The following is a 22,150-nucleotide window of genomic DNA, read 5'->3' on the forward strand; positions in this document are numbered from 1 at the left end:
TGAACACCAAAACAAATATAATGTGTCATAATATATTCACAAACTGTTGACTGTGAAGCATACGGTAAGTTTTACTCTACTGCATGTTGAGGGTAGAGTGTCTGACACCAGAGCAAAAGGATTACTCTACATTAAACCTTCTCTTCTCCACTTCATCCGCAAAGGTCACAGAAAGTAAGTACCCATACAGATAGAGCTAGCATATTGAAATTTGAAATAGCAACCATGTGCCTTAGAACAGAGACTTAACTCCCTATCAGCAAAAGTGAGAACAAAACGAGATTGGATGGATGGTGAACGATGGCACATCTGAACAACAACAGTGAGCTTGATTTAGGTTAACAGACTACCTCATCTGTGTGAAGTGAAATCTAATCAAATGTCCTTGTGAGTTATTGTAAGGAAGCAGTGGAACAATGTGTGAATGTGTAAATGTCAGAGGGCTAGTGTCCAGGGAGTTTTCAAGTATAATGGACACACACACACACACACACACACACACACACACACACACACACACACACACACACACACACACACACAGAATTCAAGCAGACAATGTGAAAGCATGCCTGACCCTGCTCTGTCACCTTAAGCCAGTGGTATTCAAAGTCGGGGCCACAGGGGAACAGCAGCTGGGTAATATAAAAAAATTGAAAAATAATAATAGTACAGATTATTGTACGGGAAATTACAAACGTTTGAGAATGATAATTTGGAGAACATTTTTTTTTTTACATGTATTTATAGAGATGAAAATGCAATGAATTGAAGGTTATTTGTTGATGTGTCATTAGATTTGTGGTCGTGTTGGACCTCCCTACAACGCCTGGGCATGCTCCTGATGAGGTGGCGGATGGTCTCCTGAGGGATCTCCTCCCAGACCTGGACTAAAGCATCCGCCAACTCCTGGACAGTCTGTGGTGCAACGTGGCGTTGGTGGATGGAGCGAGACATGATGTCCCAGATGTGCTCAATTGGATTCAGGTCTGGGGAACGGGCGGGCCAGTCCATAGCATCAATGCCTTCCTCTTGCAGGAACTGCTGACACACTCCAGTCACATGAGGTCTAGCATTGTCTTGCATTAGGGGGAACCCAGGTCCAACCGCACCAGCATATGGTCTCACAAGGGGTCTGAGGATCTCATCTCGGTACCTAATGGCAGTCAGGCTACCTCTGGCGAGTACGTGGAGGGCTGTACGGCCCCCCAAAGAAATGCCACTCCACACCATGACTGACCCACCGCCAAACCGGTCATGCTGGGGGATGTTGCAGGCAGCAGAACGTTCTCCACGGCGTCTCCAGACTCTGTCACGTGCTCAGTGTGAAGCTGCTTTCATCTGTGAAGAGCACAGGGCACCAGTGGCGAATTTGCCAATCTTGGTGTTCTCTGGCAAATGCCAAACGTCCTGCACGGTGTTGGGCTGTAAGCACAACCCCCACCTGTGGACGTCGGGCCCTCATACCACCCTCATGGAGTCTGTTTCTGACCGTTTGAGCAGACACATGCACATTTGTGGCCTGCTGGAGGTCATTTTGCAGGGCTCTGGCAGTGCTTCTCCTGCTCCTCCTTGCACAAAGGCGGAGGTAGCGGTCCTGCTGCTGGGTTGTTGCCCTCCTACGGCCTCCTCCACGTCTCCTGATGTACTGGCCTGTCTCCTGGTAGCGCCTCCATGCTCTGGACACTACGCTGACAGACACAGCAAACCTTCTTGCCACAGCTCGCATTGATGTGCCATCCTGGATGAGCTGCACTACCTGAGCCACTTGTGTGGGTTGTAGACTCCGTCTCATGCTACCACCAGAGTGAAAGCACCGCCAGCATTCAAAAGTGACCAAAACATCAGCCAGGAAGCATAGGAACTGAGAAGTGGTCTGTGGTCACCACCTGCAGAACCACTCCTTTATTGGGGGTGTCTTGCTAATTGCCTATAATTTCCACCTGTTGTCTATTCCATTTGCACAACAGCATGTGAAATTTATTGTCAATCAGTGTTGCTTCCTAAGTGGACAGTTTGATTTCACAGAAGTGTGATTGACTTGGAGTTACATTGTGTTGTTTAAGTGTTCCCTTTATTTTTTTGAGCAGTATATATATATATATATATATCTCAGTAAAGGCTCTGCCTGAGATCAGTTTCATGAATAAGGATGAAAAGGTGAGGGCATTCAATACCAACTGGTATCAAATGTATAGCTGGTTAACAACGGAGCCTTTCATCAAGCTGCCTGTAATTGCACATTACGATGCTTTACATGATGAACATCTTTTCTGGGATGTCGAAAACAATTCTGAATGATTTGATAGCTTCCATCGCATCATCCATTAAAAGTTAGATTAGAGAGGTTGACGCATGTTTTCGCGTGCACTCAAGTAGGCTTTGAACTTTCCTTGGGGATTTATTTAGCAAAGATGATAATACATAAATCACTCCGGACAGACACAAGCAAAAACTCATGGCATAAATGTTGTAGCAGCCTAGGCTACACCTAAACATTAGAAATCTGACATGCTGTATGGGATAAAAACTAGACTATTTTTATACTATTAACTGTAGGCTACTAATAAGAGCAGCTGCATACAGCCAATGCGCCCTGTCCATCTGGTCAGGGTAAACTAATTGGTAACGTTATGTATTATTAGTCCATTTGTGTGTCAGGAGAAAATGTGAATGTGATCAAATTTAGATTATAGCTCCTCAATGTTATCGGCGGAGTCTCGAAATATATTCTAATCAAGGCTAGCAAAGCAGTCCTGTAGCATAATCTCAGATTCTGGTGACCATTTCTCAACAGAGTGAGTCACGGGTACTTCCTGTTTGGGTTTCTGCTTGTTAACAGGAAGCAGGAGTACGGAGTCATGATCTGGTTTGCAGAATGGCGGATGAGGGAGGGCCTTGTATGCTTGCTTGGGGGTAGAACGACAGTGGCGTTGTTGATGGAAGTTGGCCATCACGCATTTTAGTGATGCGGAATTAAAATCTCCGGGCAACCAGACAGGCAGCATCTGGATGTCGGTTTTCTTGCTTGTTTATAGCGTTGTACAATTCGTTAAGTTCCAGCTTGTTATTTTTATTGTACTGAGGTGGAATGTATACAACAGTCACGATAACAGCTGAAAACTCCCTCGGGAGGTATTAAGGTCGGCATTTGACCATCAGGTATTCCAAGTAGGGTGAACAGTGGGTCGACACACACCAGTTGGTGTTGATGTAGAGGCAAACCCCTCCCCACTCGATTTCCCCGACTGGAAAATCGATTGAGTTGCATAGCCATGGCCAAGAGTCCAAGAGCCATATCCAAGAGCCATGTTTCAGAAAAGCAAAGAATATTGCAGTTGAGACTCCCATTGGTAGCAAATCCGCAATCGGATTTCATCCATCTTATTCTCGTGTGACTGGTTAGTAGAATGAGGGAAGACGTGGACGGTTTTCCCTTCGCCTCCATATCACCAGGACCCCCCCCCGCCCCCGCCTCTGTAACGCCGGCGTTTGCTCTTGGGTAGCCCAAAAATTGGGTCGGAATTACTGAGAGCCCAGGGCAGATGAGTTGAAGTAGAAGCCGGAATTGGGGTAAGTAACTGCCGATCTGATGTTCAAAAGTTATTGGTGGTTGTAAGAAATAATAGCATACATTGTGAAAATAAAATTAAAATAAACAACAATAAGTTGGGTCGGAGCTTACAAAATGACAGCCATCCAGTACGGTGCCATCTTAGACTTGCTTCCAATGAGAATGACATATAACTCACATTTCTATGTGAATTTGATCGGGTCACCCAAAAAGTGACATTTTGCAGCTTTAATCCAAAGAAAACTTCACATGTATGGCAACAGACCTAGTCACCCCCCCCCCCCCTTTTTCGCACACAATCGAACATGCATACATATAGGCACACACACCTCAACTCCCCCCTCATAGTGCATAACTGAGAAACCCATGCATACACATTACACACACTTGTCCCCAGAGATTTGAGGAATGTGAGATCAGTTGTCATAGGTCGTTAATCTTCATGAACACCCACACAGTAAGAGTAGCACATGTGCTACAGGGACCCTCCAGGGGCTCTCAGTGTGTCCCACTGGGACGGCCATTATGGAGAATCAGAGCACATTTTCACATAGAGTAGACACTTCTAATGAGATCTGGTTGTGAAAGTAATAATGTCCTGGAGGTCTGATAACAAGCAAGACTGTTCCTTTCTTAGTCTTTCGTGGTAATATTTTTTTGCCTAGGTTTAGTTAGACTACCAACAGACTGAACTATATCTAACCAATGTCCACAGAAGCCAACTTGACAAAGTGTGGAAGTCAAGTAAAGAGTTTTGAATTCATAGCCCATTAGGTCACCCAGCCTACATCTTTTTGTGAAGAGGGATATTGGTCATCATTATCCCCTGTATGGCCCCACCCATTCCCTCTCTCCATTGGAATGTTTGCCATCCTGGGAGGCTAGCAGTTGTTAGCGGGCATGTGTGGCTGCAAGTGTCAGTGCTGTTTGTGCACCTGGTCCCAAAATGAGTCCCTAAGACAAGATACATTTTTCTAAATATCACTTTATACCAGTCACTATGGTAAGGAAGACGGGTAGTGGACTCTGTACTGTAGTTTTATCTCTTTTCCAAAACAGCAACAAAAAAAAACATTGTTGAAATCATTTGGTGATACAGTATAACCTGTTGACTGAAAACCAAGAACTCGACATGAATTCCGAGAATGGATAGAAACCATATTCATGAACTACTGAGACAAATGGACAGTCGAGTGGATGAGGATCCTGCACAGCGATGTATACAAAATCAAAGGGAAATTTTCAAAAGTAATTTAACCACAGTGCCAGAAATAGACCACCGCACTGATAAAACAGAGTTTCCACAACCAGACAGCCTCCTCTCATGCATTTAAATAATCTCACAGCAGATTACAACCGCAGCAGAAGTGCCGTTTGGCATCAATAGCGTCCATTAATTTACATGGGAGAGAGTAAACCGCCCAGAGAAATAATACACTCCTTAAAGAAAGACGAAGAGAAAGGAGAAAATAAAGACGAAGAGGAAGAAAGGAGCAAAAAAAACTGCCTTTTGATGAAGACTTGAATAATTCATCAAGGAGAATCTCAGATTGAAAATAATTAAAAATCAACAGATGGCCTCTCTATTACTCCCTCTTTCGTTCCCTCTCTTCACTTCCCAGCTCTATCACTCACTTAATCTTGCTCTCCTTTTGGCATTTGGTTCACTCCAGAGAAGCCCCTTGCTTTCCCCACTCTTCCCCCATGCAATGGTGGCGGGACTGACCCTGGAACCCTGGACACAGTGGACAGACGACTCCATTCACTCTTTCCTGTACAAGCCAGCCTCAATGGAGACGCAATGGAGGGGCTCAGTCAGGGACCACTAAATCTCCAAGCTCAACAGGAGCTTGGGGGGGGTCTAATCCAGCTAAGCCTGTAGCACTGTGACACTCAATTCTCGGGCATGGCCCACTGTTGTAACCGACACCAATGGAAAGTCATTAGCTGAACGTACTCAAGGTCACGGTGCAGACGTTAGACTGGCTAATTTTAATGGTCAACATAAGCTAGCTAGGGGAAGTTCCTTCTCAATATTAGTTGTAAAATGCTCCCCTCGCAATCCTTCTTAACCCTAATTTCAACAAATAGCAAAAGAGTTGATCAGATCACTTTATGACATATGAAGTAAAAATTACATGTCCCATATATAGCTACTGTATGCCAAGGTGCATTGAAGCTGTTCTGGCCCAACACCCTATTAAAGACATGCTCTGGAACTTTGGCGACTACTAAATATTTTTTAAACCTCCCGCTTTGGGCTGGATGTGTCAATGTGTAGTTCATACATTGTGCATAATCTATGAGCAGAACTACTGTTTTGCCTCAATTAGCCACAAAATCCCTAGTTTGAAAACGACTGTTTTCTGGAAGCTGTGCTGCGCCATTTTCCCTACATTTTCCCCCACGTCGGCCAGCCCCATAGCAATTAGAGTTCAACCAATGAGCTTCTGCCCCTCGCCAGTTGAGTGACAGCTAGCAAGAGGCACATCATGCACACACACAGCAGAGTGGGAGAGAGCGCAATGACGTGGTCCACAAATCTGCACGTGACGTAGTATGCCATTTTTGGGGATCACTTTTGGCTCGAGAGTGCTACTTTCAGAACTACTGGCTAAAAAGCATACAAAAGTACAAGAGAATCTCTAATACTATGTTTGGTTGTTACCTGTACGTCCCCAATACTGACCATCCAATGAGCAGCCAATCACCAACAGGGGCTTGAGTGTCATACCTCAACAACTATACTAAATCTAACTTAATAGAAACTGTAACCTAATAGTCATAGGTGAGTTCACTCACCTCAGAGCTAGCTTCTAGCCGTCTATCGTGTGGCCCTCAAGGGCCAGGGACCTCAACCTCAAGAATAGGAGTGTGGTTCCTGTCTCCTGGGGGCAATCCCATGCTTTATCACACTCTCCCACTGGCACCACTGATGTTCCTGTATCACATTATACCACGTTGAATCACCAGAGATAAGGGAAGATGGAGGGTAAGAATCCTGTTAACAAAGACAGAGATGGATGAGTCACTATGGTAAATTCATGAAGAATGCGCATTTCCGATTTTTGCCCCAATAAGTGAGGCAGTAGGCATCCTGCTGGCATCAGAATTTATAGAAATGTAGCATATTCAATGCTGACACAATCACTTCTTGGTACGGAAGTTGCTGATCCCTCAGGGTCTAATGATTTCACAGCTGATACATTTCCATCACGTCCAAGATAGACAGGTCGAGGAACCATTGCACAGGGATATGGAAATGCCATCTTTTAACAGTGGTTTGCAATTTATCTTTGAAGATTTAATTTCCTCTTTGTGCTTTCTTAGGCAAAGAAGTGACATCGCCTGCAGCATCGTTCAGCTCATTTAATTTAACACCACACTGCTCAGCTGATCAATATCTTCTATACATTTCCTGTTTAAGTAAAGTCAATACAAAAACATTACATAACCTATACCATCTGTAAGCTAATTGGGAAACATGACCAGCACACCTTGTCTCAGCCTGAACATGTCAACAGAGTGTGAGCCTTCTGGATTTAGACCATTGTGGGGAGGAAACCACAACAACAACCTATGGGTACCCTTTGAACACAAAGCTCATGTATCTCTCTACCAGTAACTAATGCCCAACAGTCTTCTGCCTCGTCAATAAACTAAAAGGTGATACCACCATCCGTCTCCAATCCGAAGCATGTAATTAAAAACTAAAAAGGATCACCCTGGTCATGACAAGTCAAGACCTTTGACCAGGAACCCAACTTATAAGACACAAGGAGCTAGCTGGCATGTGGCCTTCTGGCTGACCCATCAAGCCAGTGTCCAGCTGAACCCTGAGAAGAAAAGACCCCCCAAAAAATACGTGGTCCACAGTTAGCAACCTGTATACCCTCCACGTCTAGTTTTACATTTGGCCTAAAGATTTCATTAAACTCCTGAATGTTGCTTTGCCTTGCTCCACACGTTTCCTGTGAGAAACATCCTGGAAAAAAATCCCACTAATTTACCTTTTTGTTTTTAACAGCTTTTTGTATATCTGAAAGGGGTAGGGGGTAGAAAACATGGAAAAACAAAAGCCACCTAAAGACTTACACTGAGTGTACAAACATTAGGAACACCTGCTCTTTACATGACAGACTGGCAACGTGAATCTAGATGAAAGCTATCATCCCTTATTGGTGTCACATGTTAAATCCACTTTAAAAAATATTTTTTTATTTCACCTTTATTTAACTAGGTGGGCCAGTTGAGAACAAGTTCTCATTTCCAACTGCAACCTGGCCAAGATAAAGCAAAGCGACACAAACAATAACACAGAGTTACACATGGAATAAACAAACGTACAGTCAATAACACAATAGGAAAAAAAATCTATATACAGTGTGTGCAAATGAGGTAAGATAAGGGAGGTAAGGCAATAAATAAGCCGTAGTGGCGAAGTAATTACAATTTAGCAATTAAACACTGGAGTGATTGATGTGCAGAAGATGAATGTGCAAGTAGAGATACTGGGGTGCAAAGGAGAGAAAAGAAAAATAACATATGGGGATGAGGTAGTTGGATGGGCTATTTACAGATGGACTATGTACAGGTGCAATGATCTGTGAGCTGCTCTGACAGCTGATGCTTAAAGTTAGTGAGGGAGATATGAGTCTCCAGCTTCAGTGATTTTTGCAATTCGTTCCAGTCATTGGCAGCAGAGAACTGGAAGGAAAGACGGCCAAAGGAGGAATTGGCTTTGGGGGTGACCAGTGAAATATACCTGCTGGAGCGCGTGCTACGGGTGGGTGCTGCTATGGTGACCAGTGAGCTGAGATAAGGCGGGGCTTTACCTAGCAAAGACTCATAGATGACCTGGAGCCAGTGGGTTTGGCAACGAATATGAAGCGAGGGCCAGCCAACGAGAGCATACAGGTCGCAGTGGTGGGTAGTATATGGGGCTTTGGTGACAAAAACGGATGGCACTGTGATAGACTGCATCCAATTTGCTGAGTAGAGTGTTGGAGGCTATTTTGTAAATGACATCGCCGAAGTCAAGGATCGGTAGGATAGTCAGTTTTACAAGGATATGTTTGGCAGGATGAGTGAAGGATGCTTTGTTGCAAAATAGGAAGCCGATTCTAGATTTAATTTTGGATTAGAGATGCTTAATGTGAGTCTGGAAGGAGAGTTTACGGTCTTACCAGACACCTAGGTATTTGTAGTTGTCCACATATTCTAAGTCAGAACTGTCCAGAGTAATGATACTGGACAGGCGGGCAGGTGCGGACAGCAATCGGTTAAATAGCATGCATTTAGTTTTGCTAGCATTTAAGAGCAGTTGGAGGTCACGGAAGGAGAGTTGTATGGCATTGATGCTCGTTTGGAGGTTTGTTAACACAGTGTCCAAGGAAGGGCCAGATGTATACAGAATGGTGTCGTCTGCGTAGAGGTGGATCAGAGAATCACCAGCAGCAAGAGTGATATCATAGATATATACAGAGAAAAGAGTAGCCCTGAGAAGTGAACCCTGTGGCACCCCCATAGAGACTGCCAGAGGACCGGACAACAGGCCCTCCAATTTGACACACTGAACTCTATCTGAGAAGTAGTTGGTGAACCAGGCGAGGCAGTCATTTGAGAAACCAAGGCTATTGAGTCTGCCGATAAGAATGCGGTGATTGACAGAGTAGAAAGCCTTTGCCAGGTTGATGAAACGGCTGCACAGTACTGTCTTTTATCTATGGCGGTTATGATATTGTTTAGGACCTTGAGCGTGGCTGAGGTGGGATTCGAAATGGTTGGTGATCTGTTTGTTAACTTTGAAGACTTTAGAAAGGCAGGGCAGGATGGATATAGGTCTGTAACAGTTTGGGTCTAGAGGGTCTCCCCCTTTGAAGAGGGGGATGACCGCAGCAGCTTTCCAATCATTGGGGATCTCAGATGATACGAACGAGAGATTGAACAGGCTAGTAATAGGGATTGCAACAATTTCGGCAGATAATTTTAGAAAGAGAGAGTCCAGATTGTCTAGCCCAGCTGATCTGTAGGGATCCAGATTTTGCAGCTCTTTCAGAACATGCGGGGAGGCCTGGAGATGCTAAACGTGTGTGTTAATTAAGTTAGTCAATTACTGTGAGACTGGCAGGCTTTTGCATGACAATAACCGGCTGATAAAATGTCATGACCGCCGCAGCCCTAGTAACTTACCACATCTTCTGTCTGAAATGTACTGTCTGAAATGGGTGTACAAACCAGTTGTGGCACTTCAAACGCTCCTTCGATTGTGTAACTGGTCAAACAAAATGATAATAACTACTGTTTTGACTGCTTCTCTACGGTTGTAAAAAACCAAACGACATGAAATGTCTCGCTATCAAGTACCAGTCTCTCCATCTGGTAAACCAATGTGAGTCGCTCTCTTCTTCTCCATCCCACTGCCACCAACACAACTCTTCCCCGAAGGCAATGAATGCATGATCAAGTGCTCAAGCATCGCTTCTGACCTATATTCCTGCAGCAACACCAGAGACATGTGTCAAGTTGTCACTGATCCCCACCCTTTGCCATTTTAATTAATCAATACTTTAAGAGCTTCTGCCACTCTCCCAAGGCTAATATGAGATGCCATATGGCACCTTTGACTGCCACCCACATTAAGTTATGGTCATAATGCAGAGGCCCTATGACCACATGTAATACATTATTACATGCCTAACATATACATACATATGCATTCTGAAAATAGATAATCTGTGAAAACCAAAAGGGGAAAGAGTGAAAGAGAGAATGAGTCGGGCACAAGAAAGGGAGGAAGAAGTACCTTGGAAGGACAGACAGCTGGGCACAACTGCATGGCAGTCTTTGCGACTCGGCATTGACTGTGTTTCAGTGCCTTTTAATCTGGTTGAACTAGCACCTACCAACACATACACTGACCCACACAGGTTTCGCAACCTTGTCCCATTTCTGATACACATTCTGTCACATCCAGTTAGCCATGTGGCTTCTGCAGTGTTTATAGTCTGAAGCATGTGAAGGTGTCCATGTGAAGGTTAGTCACAACCCCGTAACTCGCATTCAAAGGTATGTTGGAGACGGCAATGATTACGTGCGCCAAGTCAACTTAATCAAATTGGTTGTTTCTGAGCAAGCAGCCATATCTGGGGTAAAATACTGTGTGGCTCAACGGTCAGACACACATCCAAAAAACTGCTTGCCGTCCAGACACAGCTAATGTTCCTAACCGCATAGCCTAAAATTCAACTAGATTCGCAATATTTCAGATCACTAACAAATGCTTACATTTCCCACCATCTCTTTCTATAACAATTGTGTCTCAACCCAGTATCAATCAAAGCACAACACTCAATACTTCTATGAATATTAAAGATTCACAGGACATGGATAGAGAAACCAAGGCATTTTCCTTTTACTGTACCTGCTTTTTCACTTTTTTTCTTACTCAAGTTGCATTTTGTCAGTTGAAGACTTGTACTGTGATATCAGAGGTGACCTCTAAGAGCTCTGAATGTGGTTTTCTACGACTACCGCTGATTTATCATTGTCTGTACGTCACCCCAAATACAGAATCAGAGGGGATTTTGTCCCCGATAGGAGTGTTTATCCGATATAACTCCCCGTATTGCACTGCTGTCCCACTCCACTGGTCCCTCCACCCCTTAGGGCAGGGCACACACCTATACAAACATTCCCTTCGCTTGTACACTGTTGACCAGGGAGTAGGAGGCAGGAGAGGGGGAGGAGGGAGGGAGAAACAGTGCTCTCCTCTCACATCTGCAAGTAATAATCTATAGTATGTGAATGCTTGTGGGCTGGATTAGCGGCCCTGTTGTTTTAAAAAGCACAGTAACCCCCTTTTGCAGAGAGACGTGGGTATTAACGGTGGGGCAGGCGGGGGAGAAACCAGAGGCTAGTAATCTTCTTATGGGAATGCTTTGGCCTTGATTACCATACCACTGTGCCCTTTCAGATGACCCCCTTTTCATTCAGCCACATGCAGACAAAAGACAGAACATTCCATATATACATCACACTGACCAGAGGTCACAGTTATTCCTTTATTCGTTTAGAAACACGTAGAATTTCTGTAAGCATTGAAATCTGATTGAAGGAAACATTTCTGAAGGGTGTGTTACGACTTGGCAGATATGGATCTGGCATAAGAATATTTATGTTTCACTTTGATTAGATCAGCAGGGGTTTACATTTGGTTGGAATTAAAAGGGTGAAAAGGTTAAATAATAAATGCTTAGTATGACAAGACCTACAAGACTGTTGCAATGAAAATGTCACAATGTGAGCAGGAAAAAACAAAGGCAGAGCACAATCAAGATGGGTCAAAAACTTTTAAGTGCCAGACTGCTTTAATTTCTTAAGGGTGTAGACATCAGCATTGTATATTAATTAGTAGAGATATCTCAAGAAGATATGGCAACTTATTCCTCTGTGTGTGTGTGTGTGTGTGTGTGTGTGTGTGTGTGTGTGTGTGTGTGTGTGTGTGTGTGTGTGTGTGTGTGTGTATTATTTCTCCCCCTAGTGATTTCAGTCATCTATATCCAGCTCTTGGTAGTAATGACCAAATATTTCTAAAAAAACTAAACCACCCCAAAAAATTACCAAACTAAATCTCTGCTGCTTTGATGAGGAGCCAAGGCAACCGTACATAGATAATGGGAAAGGAGAGAGAATGAGATAGGAAGAGAAAAGATAAGACAGTGGAAGCCTAGAGGCACAGGGGGTGGGGTAAAAAAATGGTGGCAGTGTTGGGTTGGGCGGTATCAAGATGTTCATATTGTCCTTCTCTTATCCCGTGATTTACGGCATTACTGGCTTAGTACACAAGGGGGCGCCAAAAACAGAAAGAAAGCCCATTGGGCGTCTACCAGAATGTTAAAGAAATTAGCACAAGTAATAGTACATTTCCATGGAGGATGCTAGCTAAATATGCTAACAAAAAAATAAAACAATTGCAAAGACAGGCAGTCCAGCTCATAAAGTTATATATATATATATATATATATATATATATATATAAATAAAGTTTTTATATATAACTTTATGTCTTTGCAATTGTTTTATTTTTTGTTAGCATATTTAGCTAGCATCCTCCATGGAAATGTACTATTACTTGTGCTAATTTCTTTAACATTCTGGTAGACGCCCAATGGGCTTTCTTTCTGTTTTTGGCGCCCCCTTGTGTACTAAGGGGGCATCAGTGTGGTGTCTAACATTTATTTAACTAGGCAAGTCAGTTAAGAACAAATTCTTATTTAAAATGACGGCCCCCACAGCAGTGGGTTAACTGCCTTGTTCAGGGGGAGAACAACAGATTTTTACCTTGTCAGCTCAGGGATTCATTAGGCTACAGGTGGAAGCTGGACTGCCTGTCTTTGCAATTGTTTTATTTTTTTGTTAGCATATTTAGCTAGCATCCTCCATGGAAATGTACTAATACTTGTGCTAATTTCTTTAACATTCTGGTAGACGCCCAACATATACATACATATATACATATACACACACATATGTAGGAGCTACCGAATTACATTTGTTGGTGAGTTTGGACATTTACAAGCGAATGTGAACGAGAGACATTGTTCAAATGAACAGTACTGGCTCTGGAGCAGCAGATGCGCTGTGTCTGTGTGGAGTCTGGCTGCGCTAGGGCAACAGGCCAGCCTGCTCTGAGAAGACGGGGGAGGAGCAGACCGGCCAAGAACTGAGAGGAGAAAAAAAAACGTAAGGAAATCAAAAAGATAGCAGTGGCAGCTGTACAGATAACTCATTCCTAAACAGGCTTTGCTTCCTCGAACAAGGCAGAAAGCCAACACAATAGAATGCCCCATCAACTTATTAATTAAGCCACTTAATTAACTAGCAAGCTAAACTTATGGGTAACGTTCACGCAGAATTCTTTGTTTTTCACGCATGAAAAAAAAGATACAACACAAGAAATATCTTGCTTCGTTTTGTAAACACAGATCTAAAATGCTTCTTATTGTAATTTCTGCTCGACATCAGACGAACAAGCATTCTATAAGCAGACAGCGCTCTGACTGACGTGTAGCTACTTTTCTCCTCTGGTACCTACTTTTCTCGGTGTAGCCAGCCTACTTTTCTCATTTGAAGAAAAACATTAGGAAATGTAGCTGGATACATTCTTTCTATGATAAACAGAATTATGGTCATCCATAGTTTTTGCAAAAAATACCTTTCTTTTTCATTGTAAGCATTTATAGCCTACTTGTGTGGCTGCCAGCCAAATAGAATTGCACTTCGGTTGTCATCTGATGAAAATGAAGTTGTGCTAACTCCTTTGAAGGAAAACTATAGTTGCATGTCCCGGATCACTCCATTGAAGCAACAACAAAAAAACACTTGACTTTCAATATAAAATGCGACCCCTGTCAATACACAGCTGGACTCACTGGCTCCCGCTTTCTCCAGTTGTGCCATTTACAAACAAACACGTGATTGGCTCAACCGTTCTGGGGAACTACGGTAAGCTTCATAATGTCAAATAATGTGACAAGTGAAATAAAGAAAGCAATCTGCTTTATCTTCTAACATATTGTACAAGTTGACTGCAGGTATTTACGTCAAAAGTAGCAACAAATATTAAAATGTCAAGAAATGGTTAACGGTATTGAAAAACCATCCCGTGGCTATTTCGAAATACGGTACACACACACACACACACACACACACACACACACACACACACACACACACACACACACACACACACACACACACACACACACACACACACACACACACACACACACACACACACACACACTTTATTTTTTTACTATTTTCTACATTTTAGAATAATAGTGAAGACATCAAAACTATGAAATAACACATATGCAATCATGTAGTAACCAAAAGAAAAGTGTTAAACAAATCTAAATACACTGCTCAAAAAAATAAAGGGAACACTAAAATAACACATCCTAGATCTGAATGAATGAAATAATCTTATTAAATACTTTTTTCTTTACATAGTTGAATGTGCTGACAACAAAATCACACAAAAATAATCAATGGAAATCCAATTTATCAACCCATGGAGGTCTGGATTTGGAGTCACACTCAAAATGAAAGTGGAAAACCACACTACAGGCTGATTCAACTTTGATGTAATGTCCTTAAAACAAGTCAAAATGAGGCTCAGTAGTGTGTGTGGCCTCCACGTGCCTGTATGACCTCCCTACAACGCCTGGGCATGCTCCTGATGAGGTGGCGGATGGTCTCCTGAGGGATCTCCTCCCAGACCTGGACTAAAGCATCCGCCAACTCCTGGACAGTCTGTGGTGCAACGTGGCGTTGGTGGATGGAGCGAGACATGATGTCCCAGATGTGCTCAATTGGATTCAGGTCTGGGGAACGGGCGGGCCAGTCCATAGCATCAATGCCTTCCTCTTGCAGGAACTGCTGACACACTCCAGCCACATGAGGTCTAGCATTGTCTTGCATTAGGAGGAACCCAGGGCCAACCGCACCAGCATATGGTCTCACAAGGGGTCTGAGGATCTCATCTCTGTACCTAATGGCAGTCAGGCTACCTCTGGCGAGCACATGGAGGGCTCTGCGCCCCCCCCCAAAGAAATGCCACCCCACACCATGACTGACCCACCACCAAACCGGTCATGCTGGAGGATGTTGCAGGCAGCAGAACGTTCTCCACGGCGTCTCCAGACTCTGTCACGTCTGTCACATGTGCTCAGTGTGAACCTGCTTTCATCTGTGAAGAGCACAGGGTGCCAGTGGCGAATTTGCCAAACTTGGTGTTCTCTGGCAAATGCCGAACGTCCTGCACGGTGTTGGGCTGTAAACACAACCCCCATCTGTGGACGTCGGGCCCTCATACCACCCTCATGGAGTCTGTTTCTGACCGTTTGAGCAGACACATGCACATTTGTGGCCTGCTGGAGGTCATTTTGCAGGGCTCTGGCAGTGCTTCTCCTGCTCCTCCTTGCACAAAGGCGGAGGTAGCGGTCCTGCTGCTGGGTTGTTGTCCTCCTACGGCCTCCTCCACGTCTCCTGATGTACTGGCCTGTCTCCTGGTAGCGCCTCCATGCTCTGGACACTACGCTGACAGACACAGCAAACCTTCTTGCCACAGCTCGCATTGATGTGCCATCCTGGATGAGCTGCACTACCTGAGCCACTTGTGTGGGTTGTAGACTCCGTCTCATGCTACCACCAGAGTGAAAGCACCGCCAGCATTCAAAAGTGACCAAAACATCAGCCAGGAAGCATAGGAACTGAGAAGTGGTCTGTGGTCACCACCTGCAGAACCACTCCTTTATTGGGGGTGTCTTGCTAATTGCCTATAATTTCCACCTGTTGTCTATTCCATTTGCACAACAGCATGTGAAATTTATTGTCAATCAGTGTTGCTTCCTAAGTGGACAGTTTGATTTCACAGAAGTGTGATTGACTTGGAGTTACATTGTGTTGTTTAAGTGTTCCCTTTATTTTTTGAGCAGTGTATATTTTATAGTTGTAAATAGCCACCATTTGCCTTGATGACAGCTTTGCACACTCTTGGCATTCTCTCAATCAGCTTCATAAGGTAGTCACCTGGAACACAAATTAATTAAACAGGTGTGCCTTGTTAAAAGTTAATTTGTGAAATGTATTTTCTTCTTAATGCATTTGAGCCAATCAGTTGTGTTGTGACAAGGTAGGATTGGTATACAGAAGACAGCCCTATTTGGTAAAAGACCAAGTCCGGGCCTCCCGAGTGGCGCAGCAGTCTAAGGCACTGCATCACAGTGGTAGCGCTTGTGCCACTAGAGAACCTGGTTCGAGTCCAGGCTCTGTCGCAGCCAGCCACAACCGGGAGACGCATGGGGCGGCACACAATTGGCCCAGCATCGTCCGGGTTAGGGGAAGGTTTGGCCAGCAGGGATGTTCCTGTCCGATCACGCACTAGCGACTCCTGTGGCGGGCAGGGGCGCAATGCTCGCTGACACGGTCACCAGGTGTACGGTGCTTCCTCCGACACATTGGTGCGGCTGGCTTCTGGGTTAAGCGGGCGTTGTGTCAAGAAGCAGTGCGGCTTGGCTGGGCTGGGTTGTGTTTCGGAGGACGACGGCTCTCGACCTTCGCCTCTCCCGAGCCCGTACGGGAGTTGGAGCAATGGAAAAGGACTGTAACTACCAACTGGATACCACGAAATTGGGGAGAAAAAGGGGTAAAATAATAAAAAAAGACCAAGTCCATATTATGGCAAGAACAGCTCAAATAAGCAGAGAGACATGAAGGTCACTCAAAAAGGAACATTTCAAGAAAGTTTCTTCAAGTGTAGTCGCAAAAACCATCAAGCGCTATGATGAAACTGGCTCTCATGAGGACCGCCACAGGAAAGGAAGACCCAGAGTTACCTCTGCTGCAGAGGATAAGTTCATTAGAGTTACCAGCCTCAGAAATTGCAGCCCAAATAAATGCTTCACAGAGTTCAAGTAACAGACACATCTCAACATCAACTGTTCACTGCATGAAATCAGGCCTTCCTGGTCAAATTGCTGCAAGGAAACCACTACTAAAACGACACCAATAATAAGAAGAGACTTGCTTGGGCCAAGAAACACCAGCAATGGACATTAGACCGGTGGAAATCTGTCCTTCGGTCTGATGAGTCCAAATTTGAGATTTTTTAGTCTTTGTGAGATGCAGAGTAGGTGAACGGATGATCTCCGCATGTATGGTCCCCACCATGAAGCATGGAGGAGGAGGTGTGATGGTGTGGGTGCTTTGCTGGTGACACTGTCAGTGATTTATTTAGAATTCAAGGCACACTTAACCGGCACGGTTACCACGGCATTCTGCAGCGATCCCATCTGGTTTGCGCTTAGTGGGACTATCATTTGTTTTGTTTTTCAACAGGACAATGACCCAACACACCTCCAGGCTGTGTAAGGGCTATTTGACCAAGAAGGAGAGTGATGGAGTGCTGCATCAGATGACCTGGCCTCCACAATCTCCCAACCTCAACACAATTGAGATGGTTTGGGATAAGTTGGACTGCAGAGTGAAGGAAAAGCAGCCAACAAGTGCTCAGCATATGGGAACTCCTTCAAGACTGTTGGAAAGCATTACAGATGAAGCTGGTTGAGAGAATGCCATGTGTATGCAAAGCTGTCATCAAGGCAAAGGGTGACTACTTTGAAGAATCTAAAATATATTTTGAGTTGTTTAAAACTTTTTTGGTTACTACATGATTCCATATGTGTTATTTCATAGTTTTGATGTCTTCACTATTATTCTGCAATGTAGAAAATAGTAACAATAAAGAAAAACCTTTGTATGAGTAGGTGTGTCCAAACTTTTGACTGACTGACTGTATATATATATATATATATATATATATATGGTATACCGCCTAAGGCTAGCAGTGTGTATGTGTCCAACCTGCAGTTTCCACTCATTCCATATGACATCTTTACACAGGACATACATTATACATACAAAGTATGTGGACACCCCTTCAAATTAGTTAAAAGTTAATTAAATAAAAAAATAGAGGAGTCGGCTATTTCAGCCACACTCGTTGTTGACAGGTTGGTAAAATTTAGCACATAGCCATGCAATCTCCATTGACAAACATTGTCAGTAGAATGGCCTTAGTGAAGAGCTCCATGACTTTCAACATTGCACCGTCATAGGATGCCACCTTTCCAACAAGTCAATTCATCAAATTTATGCCCTGCTAGAGCTGTCCCTGGTCAACTGTAAGTGCTGTTATTGTGAAGTGGAAACGTCTAGGAGCAACAATACCTCAGCCGCGAAGTGGTAGGCCACACAAGCTCACAGAACGGGACTGTCGAGTGCTGAAGCGCTTAAATATAGTCTGTCCTCGGTTGCAACGCTCACTACTGAGTTACAAACTGCCTCTGGAAGCAACACACACAAGCCTAAGATCCCCATGAGCAATGCCAAGCGTCGGCTGGAGTGGTGAAAAGCTCGGCGCCATTGGACTCTGGAGCAGTGGAAACACATTCTCTTCGTTCCAGTGAAGGGAAATCTTAACAATACAGCATACAATGACATTCTAGACTATTCTGTGCTTCCAACTTTGGGGAAAGAGTTTGGGGAAGGCCCTTTCCTGTTTCAGCATGACAATGCCCCCGTGCACAAAGCGAGGTCCATACAGAAATGGTTTGTCGAGATCGGTGTGGAAGAACTTGACTGGCCTGCACAGAGCCTTGACCTCAAACCCATCGAACACCTTTGGGATTAATTGGAACACCGACTGCGAGCCAGGCCTATTCGCCCAACATAAGTGTGCCTGACCTCACTTATGCTCCTGGCTGAATGGAAGCAAGCCCCTGCAGCAATGTTCCAACATCTAGTGGAAAGCCCTCCCAGAAGAGTGGAGGCTGCTATAGCAGCAAAGGAGGGACAAACTCCATATTAATGCCCATGATTTTGGAATGAGATGTTCGACGAGCAGGTGTCCACATCATTTTGGTCATGTAGTGTAGGTAAACAACTGCCAGGACTGACGAAAAAAACAAAAAAAAACATACTGTACACTGAAACAACAGTTCAAGCATCCCCATGTCACTATACCAGGGATAGGCAACTTAGATGGGGGTGGGTGCCACAAAAAAATATATATATATATATATATTATCGTGGGAATTTATCACTGGTCTACGTACTCACATTCATACCAACACACGCAGTCGGCCCTAGTCTTTTGGGGGGCCTAAGCTTATTATTATTACTATTATGGACCCGCCCCCAATCCTGCAAGTTTGAGTAAATGTCCTTAAATTCAACTAATTTTATCGTGGGGCAGAAAGAAATGTGTGCAGTTAACATGATATCCAAGTGAGTGTGACTAACAAAATCAATGGGGCCCCCCCGGTCGATAATTCGACCATGATTACAAGTTTAGATAGCTGACCGCTAGACTAACTTACCAATAACAACAATATTTAGCTGACATGGGCTAATTGAGTGACTGTCAGTGACTGACAAGAGAAACTGCTGATGCACAACCAAATTTCAAAATTGCACCTTGTGGATTGTACTGTTCTAACTCTCAACAGTAAATTGAGTCCCCTATTTTTTTTGTCTTTGGACTTTGATCGGTGGGCCTACAAAATCCCTGTTTATACAATTGCAGGAGTTACCGGTTGAGAACTCATATTTCATTTGAATTCCCCACAGAAAAGTAAAAGCGATGCCAGTTGACTGCTATCTAGCCATGTTAGCGATATCAATCCACTAAGATGGTGACAGTTAAGGTAGAGATTTGGGTATACAATCCCTTTTATACAGATATAGGATCTTAATCTGACCCATTTCTCACAGCAGGGAAATAATCCTGCAACAACAGGAAATGTGTATTATACATTTATAATTAACATTTTTGTAGGGGTTGATAAATGTTTTAAGACAAATCAAGTCTGCCATTTTTAAAGTGGAAATGACACATTTTAGAAGCCTTTTTAAACCTTGAATACACTACAAGTTTGCTTTTCCTGCCGTGCAGGACATTTCCTACAACAGGGGGATCAAATTCTAAAACCAAATTTGATTGATATGCAGATGTTATCGCAGGTGCAGTGAAATGCTTATGTTTCTCCAACAGTGTAGTAATAGCTAGCAATACAATACACAGAATCCCCCCCCCCCACAAAAAAAAGAACAAGCCTGGAATATAAATATAGCTATAAGTAAATGTGTATAGACAGTATATTAATATAAAAGGTGTGTACAGTAGTAGTTATATAGGATGAGCAATGACTAGAATACAGTATATAAAGTGAGTAAAACAGTATGCAAACATTAAAAAGTGACCAGTGTTTAATGACTATGTTCATAGGGCAGCAGTCTAAGGTGGAGGGTAGTGTACCGGGTGGTAGCCGGCTAGAGACAGTTCTCAAGGTTCAGAGCAGGGTACCGGGCGGAGCCTGGCTAGTGATGACTGTTTAACAGTCTGATGACCTGGAGATAAAGCTGTTGTCCGAGCTTTGATGCCCCTGTACCGTCTCAGCCTTCTAGATGGTACCGGGGTGAACAGACCGTGGCTCGGGTGGCTGAGGTCCTTGATGATCTTCTTGGCCTTCCTGTGACACCGGGTGCTGTAGATGTCCTGGAGGGCAGGTGTGTGCCCCTGGTGATGAGTTCGACTAACCGCACCACCCTCTGAAAAGCTCTGTGGTTGCAGGCGGTGCAGTTGCCATACCAGGGGGTGATACAGCCCGACAGAATGCTCTCGATGGTGCATCTATAGAAGTTTGTGGAGGGTCTTAGGGGCAAAGCAAATTTCTTCAGCCTCCTGAGGTTGTAGAGGCGCTGTTGCGCCTTTCTTCACGACGCTGTCGGTGTAGAGGGACCATTTCAGGTCCTCAGCGATGTGCACGCAGAGGAACTTGAAGCTTGACCTTCTCCACTGCGGCCCGTCGATGTGGATTAAGATCCTACATCTGTATACTCCAGCCTAGACCTGCAGTGGCAACAAAGCTGTAATCTTGCACCCTCAATATTTAGCATAGGCAACAACATGAGGCTTTTTAGAGCCAAACAGCTAAATATTTAAATGTGCCTCCTTGCAGCCCGCCGTAGCAAAGTCAAAGTGAATGTGAAATTCGACACGTGGCAGCTTCTTTAAAACGCACAAAAATAACATTTCGCTGTGACATTGTCTGCCTTGCCTTCATACTGCCCGTGGTGAACAAATCAGGAGTGTTAGGTTGTAGCAAACACTCCCCCTCCCGCTTCCCTACCTCTTAGTGAAAAGTATGGATGGTGGCTAGAAGCTGTCCTCTACTGTATATGTGGGACACCCATCAAACCAACTAAACTGATCAGTACATATCTCCCGCCCCCTTCCCCATTACAGCTCCATTACTATGCACATATATTTCACACGTGTTTAAATATCAGCCAGACTCCTCAGCCAATTCCTAGCCTCCCGGGCACAGCTTTGCATAATTTCGGATAAGGCCCTCTCAATTTTCTATTTTTTTCCCTGGCTGTAATATACTGAGGACCTAGTCAACATAGGCACAAAGAGGCTGTGATTTTCATACTGTCCCCAACTTTATTCATCTGAGCCATTTCTGCCAGTGTTATATTCTTAGGACCCTATAAAATCTGCATTGCAGACGGGGTCACAGAATCCAAACATTAAAACTGAATTCAACAATATTCACAAATGAATTGAAGTTAATAGGAAATCAACTAAATCTATAGAATTTCTTAGTAAATAAATTAATTTGCCCAAGTGAATTATAAGACATGAACAAAATGCATCAGTGATGCGTATTTCCTGAAACGGCACAGGAATGCCCTTGTCTGTGTGCGTTGCCCCTTGGTGTAGCCATTAGCGATGACGCTAACGATAACTTTTTTCCTGGTAGAGATGGAATGGCTTTCCCCAAAAACCTTCTCAATTAAAATTGTTACCACAAAAGTACCTGGCAGAATGATATCATGATTATTTGCAACAATCCAGTGGCCATTTGTTTAGCAAACTCTGCAATCACATGAGCGCTACAGCAACACCAATTAACCAAACGGTCTACCTGGTAGATCAAATCA

The 22,150-nt window shown here is 43.9% G+C and overlaps 1 protein-coding gene across 5 annotated transcripts in view; it reads right to left on the reverse strand.

The window, feature by feature from the left end:
* Positions 1–22,150, reverse strand: part of LOC106565432 (nck-associated protein 5-like) — a 99,963-nt gene that overhangs the window by 62,940 nt on the left and 14,873 nt on the right. For 4 of the 5 annotated variants that reach the window (XM_014132563.2, XM_014132567.2, XM_014132566.2 and 1 more), the window contains exon 2: positions 6,377–6,575. The exons of the other annotated variant lie outside the window; for it this stretch is intronic. The gene's annotated coding sequence lies outside the window, so the exon portion shown is untranslated. The remainder of the gene's footprint in view (positions 1–6,376; positions 6,576–22,150) is intronic. 5 annotated transcript variants of the gene reach the window in all.

This window comes from Salmo salar, chromosome ssa12 (assembly GCF_905237065.1).
Source record: "Salmo salar chromosome ssa12, Ssal_v3.1, whole genome shotgun sequence".
Lineage (NCBI taxonomy): Eukaryota > Metazoa > Chordata > Actinopteri > Salmoniformes > Salmonidae > Salmo > Salmo salar.